A 6,175-nucleotide genomic window follows, 5' to 3' on the forward strand; every position below is an offset into this window, starting at 1 on the left:
GGTGGTGGTGCCTGCCCTCTAGCATTGGCAACTAAAATATCATAAGTGTAAGAAGGTTGCCCAGGGGGAAAGGCGGTCAAGTCAGGACTGGGTAGGGGGAAAATGGGCAAAGGTTGCTCGCTCCCAGTCCGAATACACCAAAAAGGTGTCTGCTCGCTATCCGGTCTAACCCACCCCACATCCTCAAAATACCTAGCAGTCATATAGGTATCTGGTCCATAGTTGGTCAGCCGGTGGGGTCCGTCTACTACAAAACCGGCCTTTTTCATTGCTATTCGAGTGATAAGGCCACCTAAACGGATAGGGGTCTTGGAAGTGGTGCTGGCTGTGGCATGCCTACTCAAATGGTGAACTATAAACCTACCTATGTTCAATTTCCCGTACCCGTACACATAGTGTCCTATGACAGCTAGTTCGTTAGATTGAGCGTTATGAGGCTCGGCCCTACCTAAAAAACACAAACCCGCAAATCTTTGCCAGATTTTTGGGACTGGGTGGTGAATAGGTTTGGTACTAGCATGTTGGGGGTCGGGGGTAGGCAAACCAGTCAAAGTATAATATAATTCACCCATTTTATAGTCCGCATGCCACTGTTGAGATAATTCAGAATTTAATTCAAAATTTTTACAAAATTCTACAAAAGTTAAACTAATATTTCTATTATTTAACCTGAAAAATAAATTTGGCCCATTTCTACTACTAACAACATGAAAAGTGGACAGGAATTCACAAGTAAGTTCTCGGTATGTAGGATAGTGCATGTCAACAAATTTTCTCATGCCAATGTCATTCAAAAATCGTTTTACAAAATCATACAAACCAAATGATTCTAGGGTAGGGCGGTGTAACCACCGAGAAGGAATTACCTCACGGCCGATTAAGTGCTCTAGCCGTTCCTTTTGCTCTCGGCTCACAATCCGGATTGTCGACAAGTACGAGAGTTGCAAGTCCGAGTCGTATTTCTCCCTCGAACTGGAGCTCCTACCAAAAATGGACCTAACCCTCTTTGAAGCCATGTTTAGGAAACGGGCTTGAAAATTTATTGAATTAAAACTGAAAATTTTTTATATGAAAGTGTAGAGGATGAAGAGAGGATCACAAATATGTAAAGAGTTTTGAATTTGGGTAAGAAATGGAGGATAAATCTTAGAGAGAAGGTAGAGAGAATTTGAGTTTTAGAGAGAGAAAGTTATGGAGGAAGAAATAATAAGAAATGGTGAAGAAAGAGGAAGGAAAAAATCCCGTATAAGGTTCGCGCTCGGTCGGGCCCCAACTCGCCCGGCCGGGCGATCTGAATACATTTTGCGCTGAATACTCGCGCCCGGTCGGGCGGCAGTCGCCCGATCGGGCGATCTATTGCTTCGAATATCTCCAACTCTCGCGCCCGGTCGGGCGCCATTCGCCCGATTGGGCGATCTATCGATCGTATTTTTGGCTCTTCTCGCGCCCGGTCGGGCGAGACTTGCCTGATCGGGCGGATAAATTAGTCCGTACACGACGAATTTCGCGCCCGGTCGGGCGAAATTACTTATTTTCAGATCCTTGCTCTCGCGCCTGATCGAGCGAGCTTCGCCCGGTCGGGCCCGAGACTAAATCGGCGAAATATTGTTTTTCCTCTTTTCTCCAAAATTTGGCTAACTCTTTTCCTTCAAACCTGTATAAACACTCATAAAACTCATTAAATTCCCTCATCTCTCCTCTCATAAGAAAAAGAAAAGAAAAACTAGACTAAAAAGCATTAAAATACAGGTTGCCTCCCGCAAAGCGCTGGTTTATCTAGGTCCCGCACGACCTTCTTACCAAGTACAATATCTAGGACCCTTGGCCTAACGCTTGATCGGGTGGTTTCTCACCCGGTCTAGCGGTGTTCAGGCTGCGATGCGGCTTCCTGACATACCATGTGGGACGCCAAATCACCTTATCTGGTGGATCCTCCTTGACTTGGACTGGGGGATCTTCAATGCTACGCATCAAAAATCCTTCTTCGATCGAAGGTTACTTCAAATTGTCATTGCGTTCAACGCTTGCAACCCGATCTTGCGGAACACTTACCGTAGGCTCGTTTCGCACAACTTGCTCGATCAGTTCCACTTTTTCATCCTCGAAACCAAGACCAACATTGTAGAGTGCTCTTTCTATTGCATCGACTTCCTTCTGCCATTTGTCTATCTCATCTGAAAAGGATGCAACACAAGATACCGCCTCCAAGGGATCTTTTTCAAGAGCTTGGGGCTTGTTAGAATTATTTACAACCACATTAACACTGAAACATTTCTCCTCAGTCATGGAGCTTTTAGGGGCATTATTCAGATTAAAAACAACTTTATCATCCCCTACTGATAATGTTAACTTACCACTTTTTACATCTATGACTGCTCCTGCAGTGTTAAGGAATGGTCTACCCAAAATAATTGGGGTTTGCATATCCTCAGCCATATCAAGAACAACGAAATCTACAGGTATATAAAATTTACCTACTCTAACGGGGACATCCTCTAAAACACCTAATGGGTATTTGAAAGAACGGTCGGCCATTTGTAGAGTTATATTGGTAGCTTTTAATTTACCCATATTCAACTTAGAACACACAGATAATGGCATGACGCTAACACTTGCACCCAAATCACATAATGCATTATCAATCAAGAGACTGCCAATATGACAAGGGATAGAAAAACTACCTGGATCTTTTAATTTAGGTGGAGACTTATTTTGAAGTACGGCACTACACTCTGTAGTGAAAGCAACTGTCTCTACCTCACTAATAGACCTTTTCCTCGTCAATATTTCTTTCATAAATTTTTCATACGAGGGGATTTGTGTGATTAATTCAGTAAAGGGAACTGTTACCTTCAAATCTTTTACTACCTCCAGGAACTTACCAAACTGCTTATCCAAGTTTGTCTTCAATTGACGATTGGGGAATGGAAGTTTGATAATTGGCTTTGGAGCATTATTACTCTTGTCTGGAGTAGCCACCTTCTCTGGAGTTGTACCCTGCAATGTAGAATTAGATATGTTAGTATTATCTTTTAGCCCTGCAGGGCTATCAACTACATTGTTTGGTTTAACGGAATTAAGATTAGCATTATTTAATAAAAACAGGTTCATCAACTCTGGGCATAGAGGGCCCTTCATAGTTTGAACCACTCCTTAGAGTAATTGCAAATGCTTGATCCGTAGGCCAGGTTGGCTGCGCCGGCAGAGCTCCCTGTTGGCGGGCTTGTAGAGTAGCGGAGAATTGCACAATTTGATTATCTACAATGTTATTGTGCGCTAGAATTTGATCAATTGTCGCATCTCTACTCTCCATGTGCTTTTGCATATTAACCAACATTGCTCTAATTTCCGCCAGAGAAGGGTCGGAAGATGAGGGGGTTTGTTGTGGTTGGTTCTTCTGGCTAGCATTGGGATGATAATATTTCTGCTGCTGTGGCGCCTGTGGTTCTTGTGGTGGTGTATTTTGAACATTAGTGCTCCGGTAGGAAAGGTACGGATGATTCCGATACCCATGATTGTAGGTGTTGGAGTATGGGTTATTCTGCCTATAAGCTTGGAAGGCATTAACTTGCTCCACGGAACTCCTGCAATCTTGCTCCCAATGACCTACAATACCACAATTTTCACAGAAGGCCTCATTAGAATTATTATTAATTGCAGAAACATTAGCTACATTAGCAGTGCTCAGATTATCTAATTTTTGGCAAATAGAGGTTAGTTGAGCTTGCAAAAAGGATACAGAGTCGACACTGTGCTTCCCCTTGTTAGCAAATCCTTTAGGATTCCCATATTGGGAATTGTGTATCGCCATGTCTTCAATAACCCGACCTGCATGATCAACATTAAGATTCATAAATCTCCCACTAGCTGCAGAGTCTAAAATTATTCTAGAGGAATTTCCAATGCCGTTATAAAAGGCTTGGATTAACTTCCATTGCGCTAAATTATGGTGAGGGGATTCTCTTTGTAAGTCCTTGAACCTCTCCCAAGCCTCATATAAAGATTCATCGGCTTCTTGGGCAAAGTTCTGGATCGCACTCCGTAGTACTGTTGTTCTCTCTGCAGGATAATACTTGTTATAGAAATTCAAAACAAGAGTTTCCAAGTCAGTTATACCAAGTGTAGTTCTATTTAAGCCATTAAACCACAATTTAGCTTTTCTAGTTAAAGAGAAGGGAAAGAGAATCTCCCTGATTTGGTCTTGAGTGACCCCGGCTTGCCTGATGGTGTTGCAATATTGACAATAGTCGGCAATGTGAAGATTCGGGTCTTCACCCTTGGCTCCACTGAATTGCTTCCTCTCTATCATCGTTATAAATTGAGGTTTAATTTCAAATTGAACCCCATCAAGAGCCGGAGTAGGGGTGAGATGTGGAAAATCCGTAAGCTTTGGTTGTGAATAATCACTAAGCTTCTTTGGAGCCGTCATCTCTGATTCTGCGTCTGATGATGTCTCTGAATCACTAGAACCAGTTGGAGGATTTCGGTGATTATTGTTATTATCACCAGAATCCGCCAGGATTTGCTTGTAGAGATTTTTCTGTCTATGGAAGGAACGTTCGATCTTAGGATCGAATGGGATGTAACCTGATCTTGAACACCTGGGCATAAACAAAAACTAGAAGCAAATATGAGATTTGTCTCAGAGAACTAACGCTCTCTGAGACAAAAAGGGAAATAATCTAGACTACAAAAACAATCAAAAATAAAAATAAAACCGTTTCCCCGGCAACGGCGCCAAATTTTGATTGGGTAAAGTCGTATCCCCTAATAAAAAATAAATACCTAAGTCCTCTAACTAAATTAGATAGGGAAGTAGGGTCGATCTTCACAGGGAAACAAGTCTTTCTATTCCTAATTAACTAAAATAATCTAGATTATGAAGTAAACTATATATAAGTTGAATATGTAACTAAACTATAAAGAATGAGAATAAGGAGAAAACAATATATAAAAGGATCTAGGGCATAGGTTCACCAATAAATAATATTCCAGGGTAGAATATAATAATCATTCATCAATGCATATATTAATCAGATTATAAAGGGCTTCCGCTACGTATTATAATCACACAATTAATTTACCGGTATTAAATCTCATCTTTCGAATCTCGACCTAACCATTTATAAATTAACCTGCCTATTGAAACTAGACCTAAACATCAATTCTCATCTGTCGAATCTCGAATCAATATTGTCAAACTCATGCATAAAAGATCAGGCCTAATCTAGTCACATAGCATTAAATCAATAAATAGGAAATTAAGATAGCATTGATAATTAACAACAATAAATTACCCCTTCATATTATTTATGGATCCCCATAAACCCTAGAAATAAAACTACTCACACATAATAACATCTAAACTAATCAAAGTAATAAAGCAAGACATGATAAAAAGAATAAAGTAAATAACTAAGATTAAGAGAAGAGAAATCGTTACCAAAATAAATCTGGAATTAAGAGTAGAATTAAGAACAAAGGTTTAAGAGAAAAGAAATCTAAGAGAATAATTAAGAGAGTAAAGAAAGAGTAAAAAGGAGAAGAAGAGATCCTAAAATCGTATTACGGAGGAGTATTTATACTCCGTACAAAAATCCTAAACTAAAACAAATTAAAACGACGTTAAACGTCTCCTAAGAAATACACGCGCCCGATCGGGCGAGGCACCGCCCGATCAGGCGCGCCTTTTTTGCTCATTACTACTAATATCGCGCCCGGCCGGGCGCGTCACCGGGCGCCAGCCTTAACTTCTCTCGCCCGGCCGGGCGCCAGCCTCTTTGGCCGGGCGGCTCATTTGGGCCACTATTTGGACTACGATTGGGCTCCAACTCTTCGGGCCAATCTGGATTTCCTCTTCCGGTCTTGAATACACGGTCCAAATGCCCTGGTATCACCTATACCGAGCCCTTAATCACCGGTTCGATGGCTCTAACCGGCCCTGGGCTATAAACTCTGGTCGTGCTTCTCCAAAGCTCGTGATTGCTCCAAAATATCTCGGGAAAATACTTCAAAAGTGTAAATCCCTGCAAAAATCAACCAAATCTACGAAAACACTAGAAAACACCAATTAGTAATAAAAGTGGCTCTAAAGAGCCAGAAACACTACTAATTATGACCAAGGGACGGGGGTAAAATACTATATAAAATAGACTTATCAACTTGCCAAGAAGGC

The 6,175-nt window shown here is 41.3% G+C and overlaps 1 non-coding gene across 1 annotated transcript; it reads left to right on the forward strand.

The window, feature by feature from the left end:
- Positions 1–3,941: 3,941 nt before the first annotated feature.
- Positions 3,942–4,048, forward strand: LOC145561071 (small nucleolar RNA R71). The gene has a single exon (XR_014093655.1). It is a non-coding gene; the product is annotated as a small nucleolar RNA R71 (small nucleolar RNA).
- The last annotated feature ends 2,127 nt before the right edge of the window (positions 4,049–6,175 follow it).

The sequence above is a fragment of the Chenopodium album genome, chromosome 9 (genome assembly GCF_948465745.1).
Source record: "Chenopodium album chromosome 9, dcCheAlbu1.1, whole genome shotgun sequence".
Classification (NCBI taxonomy): domain Eukaryota; kingdom Viridiplantae; phylum Streptophyta; class Magnoliopsida; order Caryophyllales; family Amaranthaceae; genus Chenopodium; species Chenopodium album.